Here is a 20,683-nt window from a genome sequence, read left to right as displayed (position 1 = left end):
ATTTGTGCTGTTAAGATACCCTTTTCTCAGCCAAAAAATGCAATGAGTTGCTTTAATCACTTTGCAATGCCGTGCATCAAACGGGCACTACTGAGGTGGATCAGCACAAACAGCCATAGGTTTTGATGCAAAACCTGATCTACTAAAATAGCTAGATCGGGCTTTGCACCAAAAACCAACACTTATTTGAAGCAGACGTAAACAAACAGAAAGTGGTAAGCACACATCAAATGCATATGATCCTCCTTAGTTTGTCTAGGCACAGGAATATTTACTGGAAATGTATGCATCCTGCAAAAATCCTATGCTAGACAGCGCACACTCATCTTTGCATAATGTTGAAAGGATGTGTCATTGCAGCGGATGTTAGCAGATTGAGAGCAGAAGCAGGGCAATCTTTGTACATATGGCACTGCATGTTTTTTTCACCTTTGTGCAAGCAGCAAAATTGACTGAGCCTTCAGAAAAGAGCTCTTACTCTTGTTTCCTGACTGTTCTTTCTTTCCAAAGCTTACTACCAGGTGCTGTCCTCCTCATGGATCGTCTGCTGAGAAGAGTGTGCATTCTTTTCCATATGGACCAATTGCCCTTGTTTGGTTTTTATTCTTAAAAGGCAAAGTGTAGAGCAGATAATTCGAACAAGATGGGTCCGCTCCACAGATAATCTGCTGTCCAGTCTGCTAAAATTTGAACATGGCCACAAATGTTGCCCATATGTTGGTAGTTCTAATTGACGTATAAACTTAGGCATCACAGGTTCTGACAAGTCATGACAATAATGGTGGAAAATCCACCTCAAGCAAGGAAGTGGTGGATTTAAATACTACAAAGTACTTTTTAACCTGATAATATTTAATAGTTACATCCTGTTTGCAAGTCCTGTTTCTTTAACCCCTTCTGTGCCGCGGACGTAGTGGTTACGTCCTGCGGCACAGTGCTGCTGTGCCGAGGACGTAACCACTACGTCCTCGGCACACAGCCCAGAGGGAGCGCTCTTGCTCCCTCTGTGTGCTTCCCTCCCACCCCCCAAAGTCAGGGATGGAAGGGGAAGCCCTTCCCCTTCCACCCCCGACCCCCCCCACCCCCCCATAATGACGTCAGCGCGCGATCGCGCGCTGACTTCATTATGGGATCCTCGCCGCACAGGAAGCCATTTGCTTCCTGTGCGGCGACGAGAGAAGAGGTAAGAATCTCTTCCCGGTGGGTGGGGGGTTGGGCCTAAAGAGGCACCGGGGAAAAGGAAAGGCTTTTCCTTTTCCCCGGTGTCTCTTTGAGCATTCCTGCTGCCCGATCGCATTGCGATCGGGCAGCAGGAATGCCCACTAGACACCAGGGATTTTTTTGTTTTTTGTTTACTTACCTGTTTCTGGCACGCGGGGAGCGGCCCCTTGGGCAAGGGTCGCTCCCCTTTGGGGGGCAATTAGTTACGGCCATTTCTGCCCCCCTTGGGGGCAGATCTGGCTACTTTTTAGCCAGATCTGCCCCCAAGGGGGGCAGAAAACACTAGATCACCAGGGATGTATATTGTTTTGTGCATTTATGTGTGGGGGGGTGCCCCCTTGGGCAAGGGGCGCCCCCCCCAAGGGGGCAGAGAACTGTTGGCCTTTTCTGCCCCCCTTGGGGGCAGATCGGCCTATTTTTTTTAGGTCCATCTGCCCCCAAGGGGGGCAGAAGCCACTTAGGCACCAGGGATTGTGTGTGTAGTGGATGGGGGGGGCGCCCCCTTGGGCAAGGGTCGCTCCCCTTTGGGGGGCATGTCTTTTCGGGCCATTTCTGCCCCCCTTGAGGGCAGATTGGCTACTTTTTAGCCAGATCTGCCCCCAAGGGGGGCAGAAAACACTAGATCACCAGGGTTTTTTATTTTTATGTGTATTTATGTGGGGGGGTGCCCCCTTGGGCAAGGGGCGCCCCCCCCAAGGGGGCAGAGAACTGTTGTCCTTTTCTGCCCCCCTTGGGGGCAGATCGGCCTATTTTTTTTAGGTCCATCTGCCCCCAAGGGGGGCAGAAGCCACTTAGGCACCAGGGATTGTGTGTGTAGTGGATGGGGGGGCGCCCCCTTGGGCAAGGGTCGCTCCCCTTTGGGGGGCATGTCTTTTCGGGCCATTTCTGCCCCCCTTGAGGGCAGATTGGCTACTTTTTAGCCAGATCTGCCCCCAAGGGGGGCAGAAAACACTAGATCACCAGGGTTTTTTATTTTTATGTGTATTTATGTGGGGGGGTGCCCCCTTGGGCAAGGGGCGCCCCCCCCAAGGGGGCAGAGAACTGTTGGCCTTTCCTGCCCCCCTTGGGGGCAAATCGGCCTATTTTTTTTAGGCCCATCTGCCCCCAAGGGGGGCAGAAGCCACTTAGGCACCAGGGATTGTGTGTGTAGTGGATGGGGGGCGCCCCCTTGGGCAAGGGTCGCTCTCCTTTGGGGGGCATGTCTTTTAGGGCCATTTCTGCCCCCCTTGAGGGCAGATCAGCCTATTATTTTTAGGCTGATCTGCCCCAAGAGGGGCAGAAACCACTAGAACGCCAGGGATTTTTTTTATGTGTTTATTTTTGTGGGGGGGGCGTCCCCTTGGGCACGGGGCGCCCCCCCAAGGGGGGCATTGACCTGTTGGCCATTTCTGCCCCCCCTGGGGGCAGTTGGGCCTATTTTTGTAGGCCCACCTGCCCCCAAGGGGGGCAGAAGCCACTTAGACACCAGGGATAGTGTGTGTGTGTGTTAGTGGATGGAGGGGGGGGCCTTGGGCAAGGGTCGCCCCCCACTTTGGGGCACATGTACCCAGGCCATTTCTGCACCCCTTGGAGACAGATCAGCCTATTATTTTTAGGCTGGTCTGCCCCCAAGGGGGGCAGAAACCACTAGAACGCCAGGGATTTTTTTTTATTTGTTTATTTTTGTGGGGGAGCGTCCCCTTGGTCACGGGGCACCCCCCCAAGGGGGGCATTGACCTGTTGCCCATTTCTACACCCCCTGGGGGCAGATGGGCCTATTTTCTTAGGCCCACCTGCCCCCAAGGGGGGCAGAAGCCACTTAGGCACCAGGGATAGTGTTGTGTGTGTTTTTTTTTTTTTTTTGAGGGCTGTCCCCTTTGGCAAGGGTCGCTCTCCATGGGGACACACTACTAAAGGTATTTTCTGGCTTCCTTGGGGTAGACAGGTCTATTTTATTAGTAGGCCCATCTGCCCCTATGGCAGAATCCACTTAGGCACCAATTTCTAAATGTTTGATGGTGGGGTGTTTGTCAACTGAAGAAGTCTTTGCATTTGTGATAAAAAATGTTTTCCTCCTTTTTGTTCTAGTTCAAAGCTTTTGCTTTATTTGCTGTGGCTCCTTGCGGTTTTGGCGGTGGTTGACCTGCAGTTTGCACAGTTGCATGTTTTAGGTAAGTAAAAACAATTTACTCCAAAGGAGTATTGTTGCCATGCATGAATGACATGTTTGTAGGGGGTGTACTAAATGCAGGATTGTGTGTGAAATTGTCCTTAGGTTTGTGCACAATGATATTTGTTTTGTCTTATTTCTAATTTGCCTTTCTCTCTTTATTTTTAGTGGGATATCATTGGTGATTGCTGTGTAGTTGCTGGTGAATCAAGCTTTTTCAGGCAAGTGAGCGGTATAGTTTTTGAGTTTATAACTCTTACTAACAAAGCTACACTTTGTTACGTGTCTTACACAGTGCTGGTTGTTGGTGGTGAATTTGTCCAGTTAATTTTAGCAGGAGAGATCATAGCTAGCCGCAGGATGACCGCTCAGCAGGTGGTTGGTATGCTTTTTGAGTCACAGTCTGATCATGACTATGAGACAGACTCTGCATCTGAGGCAGAGGAGGAAGTCAGAGATTCTGGCAGTGATGTTTCTCTTGGAGGGGAATCTTCTGATGATGAAGCCACACTCAGTGCAGATGAAGGGCCTGTTTTAGAGGAGGACATTGATGTGCCAATAGTGCAGCAACCTGGGGCTGAAAGGTTTCCCGTTATAAGACCTGATGTCTGGGTTGCCCCAAACATGGAGCAGCCAGAGTTGCCTGCCTTTACTGGTCTCCCGGGGTGTAACGCCAATACAGAGAACTTTATGCCTATCAATTTCTTTGAGTTATTCATGGATGATGTGTTTTTGGAAGAGATTGTTGAGCAGACTAATTTGTATGCGGAGCAGCATTTGAGGGACAACGCTGCTAGACTTAGGCCACACTCTAGAGCTGCCCAGTGGATTCCCACAAATTTGGAGGAGTTAAAAAAGTTTTTGGGTTTGACTTTTTTGATGGGGTTGATAAGGAAGCCGTCACTGGCTTCTTATTGGTCTACTAGTCCCTTGATGGCAACAGCTATATTTCCAGCGACCATGAGTCGTAATCGGTATTTGCTTCTTCTTAGGATGCTGCATTTTGTTGACAATGCATTAGCCTTGCCACGAGATCACCCAGATTCTGACCGTCTTTTTAAGATTAGGCCTGTCCTTGATCATTTTGTAGATCGGTTTTCGGAGGTCTATGTTCCAGGCAAAGAGTTAAGTGTGGACGAGTCTTTGGTCCTCTTCAAGGGTCGTTTGGATTTTAGGCAGTACATTCCTAGCAAAAGGGCACGATATGGAATTAAATTGTATATGCTGTCTGAAAGTAGGACAGGATATGTGTATAGTTTCCGTGTGTACACTGGTAGGGATTCCAATATTGACCCCCCTGGTTGTCCTCCCACTTTTGGAGTTACTGAGAAAATTGTGTGGGATCTTGGTAGACGACTGTTCAACAAAGGTCAGCATTTGTATGTAGATAACTTCTACACTGGTGTGCAATTGTTCAAGGAATTGTTTAGAGTGGACACAGTTGCTTGTGGCACAATCCGTTCAAACCGGCAAGGCTATCCAAGGGAGCTTGTCTGTAAAAAACTTGAGAGAGGACAGTGCTGTGCCTTGCGGAACGAGGAGCTGCTAGCTTTGAAATTTTCAGACAAGAGGGATGTCTACATGCTAAGTACCATCCATGATGAGAGTACTTCCCCTGTGACTGTTTGGGGCCAGGTTGCTGAAGTGCGCAAACCTGTGTGCATTTTAGATTATAATAAGCACATGGGAGGTGTAGATAGAGTTGACCAGAGGTTGGAACCTTATACTGCTATTCGTAAGTCTTACGTTTGGTATAAGAAGTTAGCACTTCACCTCTTCCACTTAGCAACCTTCAATGCTTTTATTGTGTTTAGGGATAGGTCTCCAGAGTCAAAGATGACATTTGTGAAATTTCAGGAGTCAATGATAGCGAGCCTTATTGTGGTGGAACAGGCCAGAGTTCCTAGAGAAGCAGTGGTGGAGGATGTGGCTAAATTGAAAGATCGCCACTTTGCTGAGCACATTCCTCCCACACCCAAAAAAGACTTTCCAGCTAAGAAATGTAGAGTGTGTTTTCGAAGAGGTATCCGGAGGGAGACTCGAATGTACTGCCCAGATTGTCCTTCAAAGCCTGGGCTGTGTGTCGGTGCTTGTTTTAAGAATTACCACACCCAGAAGAATTTCTGGGAACAACCATGAGTGTAAACTCATGTCTGTTTTGTATTTTCATGTGTTTAGTTTCATGGTTAGCATTTCTGTCATGTTCTTAGTTAGAGCTTTTGTGTTTGTAGTTTTGTAATTCTTTCTACTTAGGGGTTCCTCTGTTAAAAAAAAAAAAAAAAAAAAGATGCCATTGTGGGTGGAGTGGGGCTTGGCTGAGAGTGTACATATTGACTTGCTGTTGGCTACTGCAACACACTGCCAGCCAAACACCAGTCCACACACTCCCATCAGCTGGTGTGATTGTTGTATCAGGCATGTGGGCGTATGTAAGTGATGGGCCCTTGAGTGGCGCTGTCTGTCGATGTGAGTGTTGTAATGTGCTGGGCCCGTGGCTGGCGGTGTGAATGGCCTTGTGTGTGTCATGTATGAAAGTTGTGTGAATGGACTGTAAAGCGGTTGGTGCCTTGTCGCGGCTTTACAGCTCACGAGCTGTGAGTCATTGGTTCAGTTTTTTGCCTTTCAGTTACTAACAGTGCATTTAATTTTTGTGAAAGCTCTTGTTAGTAAAATTTGATCCACTGAACCATCACTCACCCTCGTGCCAAATCCAACCAGTATGTGTGGTAAAAATGAGAAAACCTGCTCCGCTGTAATCAGGCGTCGCAGCACACCTGTGACACGCTAGGTGCCTCAGGTGGGACCCCGATGATGAAGCATGCCACCAACTTGGTTGGTGGGTGAGGGGTCTTTTTCACATAACCTAACTGTGTTTCTTTTCAAAATTTTAGTGTTTGGCACATCACGGACGTATGTGGGCACATCAAAACGATATATTACAAAACTACCTGTGTTTGGGGGGGAGAGGGCACCTATGTTTTTGGTCCTGTGTGCGGCCTTCATCTAGGGAAACCTACCAAACCCAGACATTTTATAAAACTAGACACCCCAAGGAGTCCAGGGAGGTGTGGTTTGCGTGGATCCCCCAACATTTTCTTACCCAGACTCCTCTGTAAACCTCAATGTGCTTAAAAAAGCATATTTTCCTGACTTTTCTTCGTAGGATCACCACTCCAGCACAAAATTCCTACTCCCCAGTGTTCCCCTCAGCCTCCCAAGTAAAATGACACCTCACTTATGTGGGTCCCCAAAGCAGAGTCAGTCTAAAGATGTATAAAAGAATATGTCCTTATAAACTAGCTGTGCTATCCCCTCTATCTCTACAAGTTTTGGGCCTTATTCTGTTGCAGGCACCTGGCCCACCCACACAAGTGAGGTATCATTTTTATCGGGAGACTTGGGGGAACGCTGGGTGGAAGGAAATTTGTGGCTCCACTCAGATTCCAGAACTTTCTGTCACCGAAATGTGAGGAGAATGTGTTTTTTTAGACAGAATTTGACGTTTGCAAAGGATTCTGGGTAACAGAACCTGGTCCGAGCCACACAAGTCACCCCATCTTGGATTCCCCTAGGTCTCTAGTTTTCAGAAATGCACAGGTTTGGTAGGGTTCCCTAGGTGCCGGCTGAGCTAGAGGCCAAAATCTACAGGTAGGCACTGTTTTCAATGAAAAAATGTGATGTGTCCACGTTGCGCTTTGGGGCGTTTCCTGTCGCGGGCGCTAGGCCTACCCACACAAGTGAGGTATCATTTTTATCGGGAGACGTGGGGGAACGCTGGGTGGAAGGAAATTCGTGGCTCCTCTCAGATTCCAGAACTTTCTGCCACAGAAATGTGAGAAAAATGTGTATTTTTAGCCAAATTTTGAGGTTTGCAAAGGATTCTGGGTAACAGAACCTGGTCCAAGCCACACAACTCACCCCATCTTGGATTCCCTTAGGTCTCTCGTTTTCAGAAATGCACAGGTTTGGTAGGTTTCCCTAGGTGGCGGCTGAGCTACAGGCCAAAATCTACAGGTAGGCACTTTGCAAAAAACACCTCTGTTTTCCTTCACCAATTTGGCTGTGTCCACGTTGCGCTTTGGGGCCTTTCCTGTCGCGGGCGCTAGGCCTACCCACACAAGTGAGGTATCATTTTTATAGGGAAACGTGGGGGAACGCTGGGTGGAAGGAAATTCGTGGCTCCTCTCAGATTCCAGAACTTTCTGCCACAGAAATGTGAGGAACATGGGTTTTTTTAGCCAAATTTTGAGGTTTGCAAAGGATTCTGGGTAACAGAACCTGGTCCGAGCCACACAAGTCACCACATCTTGGGTTCCCCTAGGTCTCTAGTTTTCAGAAATGCACAGGTTTGGTAGGTTTCCCTAGGTGGCGGCTGAGCTACAGGCCAAAATCTATAGGTAGGCACTTTGCAAAAAACACCTCTGTTTTCCTTCACCAATTTGGCTGTGTCCACGTTGCGCTTTGGGGTGTTTCCTGTCGCGGGCGCTAGGCCTACCCACACAAGTGAGGTATCATTTTTATCGGGAGACGTGGGGGAACGCTGGGTGGAAGGAAATTCGTGGCTCCTCTCAGATTCCAGAACTTTCTGCCACAGAAATGTGAGGAACATGTGTTTTTTTAGCCAAATTTTGAGGTTTGCAAAGGATTCTGGGTAACAGAACCTGGTCCGAGCCACACAAGTCACCCCATCTTGGATTCCCCTAGGTCTCTAGTTTTCAGAAATGCACAGGTTTGGTAGGTTTCCCTATGTGGCGGCTGAGCTACAGGCCAAAATCAACAGGTAGGCACTTTGCAAAAAACACCTCTGTTTTCCTTCACCAATTTGGCTGTGTCCACGTTGCGCTTTGGGGAGTTTCCTGTCGCGGGCGCTAGGCCTACCCACACAAGTGAGGTATCATTTTTATCGGGAGACGTGGGGGAACGCTGGGTGGAAGGAAATTCGTGGCTCCTCTCAGATTCCAGAACTTTCTGCCACAGAAATGTGAGGAACATGTGTTTTTTTAGCCAAATTTTGAGGTTTGCAAAGGATTCTGGGTAACAGAACCTGGTCCGAGCCACACAAGTCACCCCATCTTGGATTCCCCTAGGTCTCTAGTTTTCAGAAATGCACAGGTTTGGTAGGTTTCCCTAGGTGGCGGCTGAGCTACAGGCCAAAATCTACAGGTAGGCACTTTGCAAAAAACACCTCTGTTTTCCTTCACCAATTTGGCTGTGTCCACGTTGCGCTTTGGGGCGTTTCCTGTCGCGGGCGCTAGGCCTACCCACACAAGTGAGGTATAATTTTTATCGGGAGACGTGGGGGAACGCTGGGTGGAAGGAAATTCGTGGCTCCTCTCAGATTCCAGAACTTTCTGCCACAGAAATGTGAGGAACATGTGTTTTTTTAGCCAAATTTTGAGGTTTGCAAAGGATTCTGGGTAACAGAACCTGGTCCGAGCCACACAAGTCACCCCATCTTGGATTCCCCTAGGTCTCTAGTTTTCAGAAATGCACAGGTTTGGTAGGTTTCCACATGTGGCGGCTGAGCTACAGGCCAAAATCTACAGGAAGGCACTTTGCAAAAAACACCTCTGTTTTCCTTCACCAATTTGGATGTGTCCACGTTGCGCTTTGGGGCATTTCCTGTCGCGGGCGCTAGGCCTACCCACACAAGTGAGGTATCATTTTTATCGGGAGACGTGGGGGAACGCTGGGTGGAAGAAAATTTGTGGCTCCTCTCAGATTCCAGAACTTTCTGCCACAGAAATATGAGGAACATGTGCTTTTTTAGCCAAATTTTGAGGTTTGCAAAGGATTCTGGGTAACAGAACCTGGTCCGAGCCACACAAGTCACCCCATCTTGGATTCCCCTAGGTCTCTAGTTTTTAGAAATGCACAGGTTTGGTAGGTTTCCCTAGGTGGCGGCTGAGCTACAGGCCAAAATCTACAGGTAGGCACTTTGCAAAAAACACCTCTGTTTTCCTTCACCAATTTGGCTGTGTCCACGTTGCGCTTTGGGGCCTTTCCTGTCGCGGGCGCTAGGCCTACCCACACAAGTGAGGTATCATTTTTATCGAGAGACGTGGGGGAACGCTGGGTGGAAGGAAATTCGTGGCTCCTCTCAGATTCCAGAACTTTCTGCCACAGAAATGTGAGGAACATGTGTTTTTTTAGCCAAATTTTGAGGTTTGCAAAGGATTCTGGGTAACAGAACCTGGTCCGAGCCACACAAGTCACCCCATCTTGGATTCCCCTAGGTCTCTAGTTTTCAGAAATGCACAGGTTTGGTAGGTTTCCCTATGTGGCGGCTGAGCTACAGGCCAAAATCTACAGGTAGGCACTTTGCAAAAAACACCTCTGTTTTCCTTCACCAATTTGGCTGTGTCCACGTTGCGCTTTGGGGCATTTCCTGTCGCGGGCGCTAGGCCTACCCACACAAGTGAGGTATAATTTTTATCGGGAGACGTGGGGGAACGCTGGGTGGAAGGAAATTCGTGGCTCCTCTCAGATTCCAGAACTTTCTGCCACAGAAATGTGAGGAACATGTGTTTTTTTAGCCAAATTTTGAGGTTTGCAAAGGATTCTGGGTAACAGAACCTGGTCCGAGCCACACAAGTCACCCCATCTTGGATTCCCCTAGGTCTCTAGTTTTCAGAAATGCACAGATTTGGTAGGTTTCCCTAGGTGGCGGCTGAGCTACAGGCCAAAATCTACAGGTAGGCACTTTGCAAAAAACACCTCTGTTTTCCTTCACCAATTTGGCTGTGTCCACGTTGCGCTTTGGGGCCTTTCCTGTCGCGGGCGCTAGGCCCACCCACACAAGTGAGGTATCATTTTTATCGGGAGACGTGGGGGAACGCTGGGTGGAAGGAAATTCATGGCTCCTCTCAGATTCCAGAACTTTCTGCCACAGAAATGTGAGGAACATGTGTTTTTTTAGCCAAATTTTGAGGTTTGCAAAGGATTCTGGGTAACAGAACCTGGTCCGAGCCACACAAGTCACCCCATCTTGGATTCCCCTAGGTCTCTAGTTTTCAGAAATGCACAGGTTTGGTAGGTTTCCCTAGGTGGCGGCTGAGCTACAGGCCAAAATCTACAGGTAGGCACTTTGCAAAAAACACCTCTGTTTTCCTTCACCAATTTGGCTGTGTCCACGTTGCGCTTTGGGGCATTTCCTGTCGCGGGCGCTAGGCCTACCCACACAAGTGAGGTATCATTTTTATCGGGAGACGTGGGGGAACGCTGGGTGGAAGGAAATTCGTGGCTCCTCTCAGATTCCAGAACTTTCTGCCACAGAAATGTGAGGAACATGTGTTTTTTTAGCCAAATTTTGAGGTTTGCAAAGGATTCTGGGTAACAGAACCTGGTCCGAGCCACACAAGTCACCCCATCTTGGATTCACCTAGGTCTCTAGTTTTCAGAAATGCACAGGTTTGGTAGGTTTCCCTATGTGGCGGCTGAGCTACAGGCCAAAATCTACAGGTAGGCACTTTGCAAAAAACGCCTCTGTTTTCCTTCACCAATTTGGCTGTGTCCATGTTGCGCTTTGGGGCCTTTCCTGTCGCGGGCGCTAGTCCTACCCACACAAGTGAGGTATCATTTTTATCGGGAGACGTGGGGGAACGCTGGGTGGAAGGAAATTCGTGGCTCCTCTCAGATTCCAGAACTTTCTGCCACAGAAATGTGAGGAACATGTGTTTTTTTAGCCAAATTTTGAGGTTTGCAAAGGATTCTTGGTAACAGAACCTGGTCCGAGCCACACAAGTCACCCCATCTTGGATTCCCCTAGGTCTGTAGTTTTCAGAAATGCACAGGTTTGGTAGGTTTCCCTAGGTGGCGGCTGAGCTACAGGCAAAAATCTACAGGTAGGCACTTTGCAAAAAACACCTCTGTTTTCCTTCACCAATTTGGCTGTGTCCACGTTGCGCTTTGGGGCCTTTCCTGTCGCGGGCGCTAGGCCTACCCACACAAGTGAGGTATCATTTTTATCGGGAGACGTGGGGGAACGCTGGGTGGAAGGAAATTCATGGCTCCTCTCAGATTCCAGAACTTTCTGCCACAGAAATGTGAGGAATATGTGTTTTTTTAGCCAAATTTTGAGGTTTGCAAAGGATTCTGGGTAACAGAACCTGGTCCGAGCCACACAAGTCACCCCATATTGGATTCCCATAGGTCTCTAGTTTTCAGAAATGCACAGGTTTGGTAGGTTTCCCTAGGTGGCGGCTGAGCTACAGGCCAAAATCTACAGGTAGGCACTTTGCAAAAAACACCTCTGTTTTCCTTCACCAATTTGGCTGTGTCCACGTTGCGCTTTAGGGCATTTCCTGTCGCGGGCGCTAGGCCTACCCACACAAGTGAGGTATCATTTTTATCGGGAGACGTGGGGGAATGCTGGGTAGAAGGAAATTCGTGGCTCCTCTCAGATTCCAGAACTTTCTGCCACAGAAATATGAGGAACATGTGTTTTGTTAGCCAAATTTTGAGGTTTGCAAAGGATTCTGGGTAACAGAACCTGGTCCGAGCCACACAAGTCACCCCATCTTGGATTCCCCTAGGTCTCTAGTTTTCAGAAATGCACAGGTTTGGTAGGTTTCCCTATGTGGCGGCTGAGCTACAGGCCAAAATCTACAGGTAGGCACTTTGCAAAAAACACCTCAGTTTTCCTTCACCAATTTGGCTGTGTCCACGTTGCGCTTTGGGGCCTTTCCTGTCGCGGGCGCTAGGCCTACCCACACAAGTGAGGTATCATTTTTATCGGGAGACGTGGGGGAACGCTGGGTGGAAGGAAATTCGTGGCTCCTCTCAGATTCCAGAACTTTCTGCCACAGAAATGTGAGGAACATGTGTTTTTTTAGCCAAATTTTGAGGTTTGCAAAGGATTCTGGGTAACAGAACCTGGTCCGAGCCACACAAGTCACCCCATCTTGGATTCCCCTAGGTCTCTAGTTTTCAGAAATGCACAGGTTTGGTAGGTTTCCCTATGTGGCGGCTGAGCTACAGGCCAAAATCTACAGGTAGGCACTTTGCAAAAAACACCTCAGTTTTCCTTCACCAATTTGGCTGTGTCCACGTTGCGCTTTGGGGCCTTTCCTGTCGCGTGCGCTAGGCCTACCCACAGAAGTGAGGTATCATTTTTATCGGGAGACGTGGGGGAACGCTGGGTGGAAGGAAATTCGTGGCTCCTCTCAGATTCCAGAACTTTCTGCCACAGAAATGTGAGGAACATGTGTTTTTTTAGCCAAATTTTGAGGTTTGCAAAGGATTCTGGGTAACAGAACCTGGTCCGAGCCACACAAGTCATCCCATCTTGGATTCCCCTAGGTCTCTAGTTTTCAGAAATGCACAGGTTTGGTAGGTTTCCCTAGGTGGCGGCTGAGCTACAGGCCAAAATCTACAGGTAGGCACTTTGCAAAAAACACCTCTGTTTTCCTTCACCAATTTGGCTGTGTCCACGTTGCGCTTTGGGGCGTTTCCTGTCGCGGGCGCTAGGCCTACCCACAGAAGTGAGGTATAATTTTTATCGGGAGACGTGGGGGAACGCTGGGTGGAAGGAAATTCGTGGCTCCTCTCAGATTCCAGAACTTTCTGCCACAGAAATGTGAGGAACATGTGTTTTTTTAGCCAAATTTTGAGGTTTGCAAAGGATTCTGGGTAACAGAACCTGGTCCGAGCCACACAAGTCACCCCATCTTGAATTCCCCTAGGTCTCTAGTTTTCAGAAATGCACAGGTTTGGTAGGTTTCCCTAGGTGGCGGCTGAGCTACAGGCCAAAATCTACAGGTAGGCACTTTGCAAAAAACACCTCTGTTTTCCTTCACCAATTTGACTGTGTCCACGTTGCGCTTTGGGGCCTTTCCTGTCGCGGGCACTAGGCCTACCCACAGAAGTGAGGTATCATTTTTATCGGGAGACGTGGGGGAACGCTGTGTGGAAGGAAATTCGTGGCTCCTCTCAGATTCCAGAACTTTCTGCCACAGAAATGTGAGGAACATGTGTTTTTTTAGCCAAATTTTGAGGTTTGCAAAGGATTCTGGGTAACAGAACCTGGTCCGAGCCACACAAGTCACCCCATCTTGGATTCCCCTAGGTCTCTAGTTTTCAGAAATGCACAGGTTTGGTAGGTTTCCCTATGTGGCGGCTGAGCTACAGGCCAAAATCTACAGGTAGGCACTTTGCAAAAATCACCTCTGTTTTCCTTCACCAATTTTGCTGTGTCCACGTTGCACTTTGGGGCGTTTCCTGTCGCGGGCGCTAGGCCTACCCACACAAGTGAGGTATCATTTTTATCGGGAGACGTGGGGGAACGCTGGGTGGAAGGAAATTTGTGGCTCCTCTCAGATTCCAGAACTTTCTGCCACAGAAATGTGAGGAACATGTGCTTTTTTACTCAAATTTTGAGGTTTGTAAAGAATTCTAGGTAACAGAACCTGGTCCGAGCCACACAAGTCACCCCATCTTGGATTCCCCTAGGTCTCTAGTTTTCAGAAATGCACAGGTTTGGTAGGTTTCCCTATGTGGCGGCTGAGCTACAGGCCAAAATCTACAGGTAGGCACTTTGCAAAAAACACCTCTGTTTTCCTTCACCAATTTGGCTGTGTCCACGTTGCGCTTTGGGGCATTTCCTGTCACGGGCGCTAGGCCTACCCACACAAGTGAGGTATCATTTTTATCGGGAGACGTGGGGGAACGCTGGGTGGAAGGAAATTCGTGGCTCCTCCCAGATTCCAGAACTTTCTGCCACAGAAATGTGAGGAACATGTGTTTTTTTAGCCACATTTTGAGGTTTGCAAAGGATTCTGGGTAACTGAACCTGGTCCGAGCCACACAAGTCACCCCATCTTGGATTCCCCTAGGTCTCTAGTTTTCAGAAATGCACAGGTTTGGTAGGTTTCCCTATGTGGCGGCTGAGCTACAGGCCAAAATCTACAGGTAGGCACTTTGCAAAAAACACCTCAGTTTTCCTTCACCAATTTGGCTGTGTCCACGTTGCGCTTTGGGGCCTTTCCTGTCGCGGGCGCTAGGCCTACCCACACAAGTGAGGTATCATTTTTATCGGGAGACGTGGGGGAACGCTGGGTGGAAGGAAATTCGTGGCTCCTCTCAGATTCCAGAACTTTCTGCCACAGAAATGTGAGGAACATGTGTTTTTTTAGCCAAATTTTGAGGTTTGCAAAGGATTCTGGGTAACAGAACCTGGTCCGAGCCACACAAGTCACCCCATCTTGGATTCCCCTAGGTCTCTAGTTTTCAGAAATGCACAGGTTTGGTAGGTTTCCCTATGTGGCGGCTGAGCTACAGGCCAAAATCTACAGGTAGGCACTTTGCAAAAAACACCTCAGTTTTCCTTCACCAATTTGGCTGTGTCCACGTTGCGCTTTGGGGCCTTTCCTGTCGCGTGCGCTAGGCCTACCCACAGAAGTGAGGTATCATTTTTATCGGGAGACGTGGGGGAACGCTGGGTGGAAGGAAATTCGTGGCTCCTCTCAGATTCCAGAACTTTCTGCCACAGAAATGTGAGGAACATGTGTTTTTTTAGCCAAATTTTGAGGTTTGCAAAGGATTCTGGGTAACAGAACCTGGTCCGAGCCACACAAGTCATCCCATCTTGGATTCCCCTAGGTCTCTAGTTTTCAGAAATGCACAGGTTTGGTAGGTTTCCCTAGGTGGCGGCTGAGCTACAGGCCAAAATCTACAGGTAGGCACTTTGCAAAAAACACCTCTGTTTTCCTTCACCAATTTGGCTGTGTCCACGTTGCGCTTTGGGGCGTTTCCTGTCGCGGGCGCTAGGCCTACCCACAGAAGTGAGGTATAATTTTTATCGGGAGACGTGGGGGAACGCTGGGTGGAAGGAAATTCGTGGCTCCTCTCAGATTCCAGAACTTTCTGCCACAGAAATGTGAGGAACATGTGTTTTTTTAGCCAAATTTTGAGGTTTGCAAAGGATTCTGGGTAACAGAACCTGGTCCGAGCCACACAAGTCACCCCATCTTGAATTCCCCTAGGTCTCTAGTTTTCAGAAATGCACAGGTTTGGTAGGTTTCCCTAGGTGGCGGCTGAGCTACAGGCCAAAATCTACAGGTAGGCACTTTGCAAAAAACACCTCTGTTTTCCTTCACCAATTTGACTGTGTCCACGTTGCGCTTTGGGGCCTTTCCTGTCGCGGGCACTAGGCCTACCCACACAAGTGAGGTATCATTTTTATCGGGAGACGTGGGGGAACGCTGTGTGGAAGGAAATTCGTGGCTCCTCTCAGATTCCAGAACTTTCTGCCACAGAAATGTGAGGAACATGTGTTTTTTTAGCCAAATTTTGAGGTTTGCAAAGGATTCTGGGTAACAGAACCTGGTCCGAGCCACACAAGTCACCCCATCTTGGATTCCCCTAGGTCTCTAGTTTTCAGAAATGCACAGGTTTGGTAGGTTTCCCTATGTGGCGGCTGAGCTACAGGCCAAAATCTACAGGTAGGCACTTTGCAAAAATCACCTCTGTTTTCCTTCACCAATTTGGCTGTGTCCACGTTGCACTTTGGGGCGTTTCCTGTCGCGGGCGCTAGGCCTACCCACACAAGTGAGGTATCATTTTTATCGGGAGACGTGGGGGAACGCTGGGTGGAAGGAAATTTGTGGCTCCTCTCAGATTCCAGAACTTTCTGCCACAGAAATGTGAGGAACATGTGCTTTTTTACTCAAATTTTGAGGTTTGTAAAGAATTCTAGGTAACAGAACCTGGTCCGAGCCACACAAGTCACCCCATCTTGGATTCCCCTAGGTCTCTAGTTTTCAGAAATGCACAGGTTTGGTAGGTTTCCCTATGTGGCGGCTGAGCTACAGGCCAAAATCTACAGGTAGGCACTTTGCAAAAAACACCTCTGTTTTCCTTCACCAATTTGGCTGTGTCCACGTTGCGCTTTGGGGCATTTCCTGTCACGGGCGCTAGGCCTACCCACACAAGTGAGGTATCATTTTTATCGGGAGACGTGGGGGAACGCTGGGTGGAAGGAAATTCGTGGCTCCTCCCAGATTCCAGAACTTTCTGCCACAGAAATGTGAGGAACATGTGTTTTTTTAGCCACATTTTGAGGTTTGCAAAGGATTCTGGGTAACTGAACCTGGTCCGAGCCACAAAAGTCACCCCATCTTGGATTCCCCTAGGTCTCTAGTTTTCAGAAATGCACAGGTTTGGTAGGTTTCCCTATGTGGCGGCTGAGCTACAGGCCAAAATCTACAGGTAGGCACTTTGCAAAAAACACCTCTGTTTTCCTTCACCAATTTGGCTGTGTCCACGTTGCGCTTTGGGGCCTTTCCTGTCGCGGGCGCTAGGCCTACCCACACAAGTGAGGTATCATTTTTATCGGGAGACGTGGGGGAACGCTGGGTGGAAGGAAATTCGTGGCTCCTCTCAGATTCCAGAACTTTCTGCCACAGAAATGTGAGGAACATGTGTTTTTTTAGCCAAATTTTGAGGTTTGCAAAGGATTCTGGGTAACAGAACCTGGTCCGAGCCACACAAGTCACCCCATCTTGGATTCCCCTAGGTCTCTAGTTTTCAGAAATGCACAGGTTTGGTAGGTTTCCCTAGGTGGCGGCTGAGCTACAGGCCAAAATCTACAGGTAGGCACTTTGCAAAAAACACCTCTGTTTTCCTTCACCAATTTGGCTGTGTCCACGTTGCGCTTTGGGGCCTTTCCTGTCGCGGGCGCTAGGCCTACCCACACAAGTGAGGTATCATTTTTATCGGGAGACGTGGGGGAACGCTGGGTGGAAGGAAATTCGTGGCTCCTCTCAGATTCCAGAACTTTCTGCCACAGAAATGTGAGGAACATGTGTTTTTTTAGCCACATTTTGAGGTTTGCAAAGGATTCTGGGTAACAGAACCTGGTCCGAGCCACACAAGTCATCCCATCTTGGATTCCCCTAGGTCTCTAGTTTTCAGAAATGCACAGGTTTGGTAGGTTTCCCTAGGTGGCGGCTGAGCTACAGGCCAAAATCTACAGGTAGGCACTTTGCAAAAAACACCTCTGTTTTCCTTCACCAATTTGGCTGTGTCCACGTTGCGCTTTGGGGCGTTTCCTGTCGCGGGCGCTAGGCCTACCCACAGAAGTGAGGTATAATTTTTATCGGGAGACGTGGGGGAACGCTGGGTGGAAGGAAATTCGTGGCTCCTCTCAGATTCCAGAACTTTCTGCCACAGAAATGTGAGGAACATGTGTTTTTTTAGCCAAATTTTGAGGTTTGCAAAGGATTCTGGGTAACAGAACCTGGTCCGAGCCACACAAGTCACCCCATCTTGGATTCCCCTAGGTCTCTAGTTTTCAGAAATGCACAGGTTTGGTAGGTTTCCCTAGGTGGCGGCTGAGCTACAGGCCAAAATCTACAGGTAGGCACTTTGCAAAAAACACCTCTGTTTTCCTTCACCAATTTGGCTGTGTCCACGTTGCGCTTTGGGGCATTTCCTGTCGCGGGCGCTAGGCCTACCCACACAAGTGAGGTATCATTTTTATCGGGAGACGTGGGGGAACGCTGGGTGGAAGGAAATTCGTGGCTCCTCTCAGATTCCAGAACTTTCTGCCACAGAAATGTGAGGAACATGTGTTTTTTTAGCCAAATTTTGAGGTTTGCAAAGGATTCTGGGTAACAGAACCTGGTCCGAGCCACACAAGTCACCCCATCTTGGATTCCCCTAGGTCTCTAGTTTTCAGAAATGCACAGGTTTGGTAGGTTTTCCTATGTGGCGGCTGAGCTACAGGCCAAAATCTACAGGTAGGCACTTTGCAAAAATCACCTCTGTTTTCCTTCACCAATTTGGCTGTGTCCACGTTGCACTTTGGGGCGTTTCCTGTCGCGGGCGCTAGGCCTACCCACACAAGTGAGGTATCATTTTTATCGGGAGACGTGGGGGAACGCTGGGTGGAAGGAAATTTGTGGCTCCTCTCAGATTCCAGAACTTTCTGCCACAGAAATGTGAGGAACATGTGTTTTTTTAGCCACATTTTGAGGTTTGCAAAGGATTCTGGGTAACTGAACCTGGTCCGAGCCACACAAGTCATCCCATCTTGGATTCCCCTAGGTCTCTAGTTTTCAGAAATGCACAGGTTTGGTAGGTTTCCCTAGGTGGCGGCTGAGCTACAGGCCAAAATCTACAGGTAGGCACTTTGCAAAAAACACCTCTGTTTTCCTTCACCAATTTGGCTGTGTCCACGTTGCGCTTTGGGGGCATTTCCTGTCACAGGCGCTAGGCCTACCCACACAAGTGAGGTATCATTTTTATCGGGAGACGTGGGGGAACGCTGGGTGGAAGGAAATTCGTGGCTCCTCCCAGATTCCAGAACTTTCTGCCACAGAAATGTGAGGAACATGTGTTTTTTTAGCCACATTTTGAGGTTTGCAAAGGATTCTGGGTAACTGAACCTGGTCCGAGCCACACAAGTCATCCCATCTTGGATTCCCCTAGGTCTCTAGTTTTCAGAAATGCACAGGTTTGGTAGGTTTCCCTAGGTGGCGGCTGAGCTACAGGCCAAAATCTACAGGTAGGCACTTTGCAAAAAACACCTCTGTTTTCCTTCACCAATTTGGCTGTGTCCACGTTGCGCTTTGGGACGTTTCCTGTCGCGGGCGCTAGGCCTACCCACAGAAGTGAGGTATCATTTTTATCGGGAGACGTGGGGGAACGCTGGGTGGAAGGAAATTCGTGGCTCCTCTCAGATTCCAGAACTTTCTGCCACAGAAATGTGAGGAACATGTGTTTTTTTAGCCAAATTTTGAGGTTTGCAAAGGATTCTGGGTAACAGAACCTGGTCCGAGCCACACAAGTCACCCCATCTTGGATTCCCCTAGGTCTCTAGTTTTCAGAAATGCACAGGTTTGGTAGGTTTCCCTAGGTGGCGGCTGAGCTACAGGCCAAAATCTACAGGTAGGCACTTTGCAAAAAACACCTCTGTTTTCCTTCACCAATTTGGCTGTGTCCACGTTGCGCTTTGGGGCATTTCCTGTCGCGGGCGCTAGGCCTACCCACACAAGTGAGGTATCATTTTTATCGGGAGACGTGGGGGAACGCTGGGTGGAAGGAAATTTGTGGCTCCTCTCAGATTCCAGAACTTTCTGCCACAGAAATGTGAGGAACATGTGCTTTTTTACTCAAATTTTGAGGTTTGTAAAGAATTCTAGGTAACAGAACCTGGTCCGAGCCACACAAGTCACCCCATCTTGGATTCCCCTAGGTCTCTAGTTTTCAGAAATGCACAGGTTTGGTAGGTTTCCCTATGTGGCGGCTGAGCTACAGGCCAAAATCTACAGGTAGGCACTTTGCAAAAAACACCTCTGTTTTCCTTCACCAATTTGGCTGTGTCCACGTTGCGCTTTGGGGCATTTCCTGTCACGGGCGCTAGGCCTACCCACACAAGTGAGGTATCATTTTTATCGGGAGACGTGGGGGAACGCTGGGTGGAAGGAAATTCGTGGCTCCTCCCAGATTCCAGAACTTTCTGCCACAGAAATGTGAGGAACATGTGTTTTTTTAGCCACATTTTGAGGTTTGCAAAGGATTCTGGGTAACTGAACCTGGTCCGAGCCACACAAGTCATCCCATCTTGGATTCCCCTAGGTCTCTAGTTTTCAGAAATGCACAGGTTTGGTAGGTTTCCCTAGGTGGCGGCTGAGCTACAGGCCAAAATCTACAGGTAGGCACTTTGCAAAAAACACCTCTGTTTTCCTTCACCAATTTGGCTGTGTCCACGTTGCGCTTTGGGGCGTTTCCTGTCGCGGGCGCTAGGCCTACCCACAGAAGTGAGGTATAATTTTTATCGGGAGACGTGGGGGAACGCTGGGTGGAAGGAAATTCGTGGCTCCTCTCAGATTCCAGAACTTTCTGCCACAGAAATGTGAGGAACATGTGTTTTTTTAGCCAAATTTTGAGATTTGCAAAGGATTCTGGGTAACAGAACCTGGTCCGAGCCACACAAGTCACCCCATCTTGGATTCCCCTAGGTCTCTAGTTTTCAGAAATGCACAGGTTTGGTAGGTTTCCCTAGGTGGCGGCTGAGCTACAGGCCAAAATCTACAGGTAGGCACTTTGCAAAAAACACCTCTGTTTTCCTTCACCAATTTGGCTGTGTCCACGTTGCGCTTTGGGGCATTTCCTGTCGCGGGCGCTAGGCCTACCCACACAAGTGAGGTATCATTTTTATCGGGAGACGTGGGGGAACGCTGGGTGGAAGGAAATTCGTGGCTCCTCTCAGATTCCAGAACTTTCTGCCACAGAAATGTGAGGAACATGTGTTTTTTTAGCCAAATTTTGAGGTTTGCAAAGGATTCTGGGTAACAGAACCTGGTCCGAGCC

The sequence above is a fragment of the Pleurodeles waltl genome, chromosome 3_1, assembly GCF_031143425.1.
Source record: "Pleurodeles waltl isolate 20211129_DDA chromosome 3_1, aPleWal1.hap1.20221129, whole genome shotgun sequence".
Lineage (NCBI taxonomy): Eukaryota > Metazoa > Chordata > Amphibia > Caudata > Salamandridae > Pleurodeles > Pleurodeles waltl.
Note: the sequence above shows the minus strand (reverse complement) of the source record.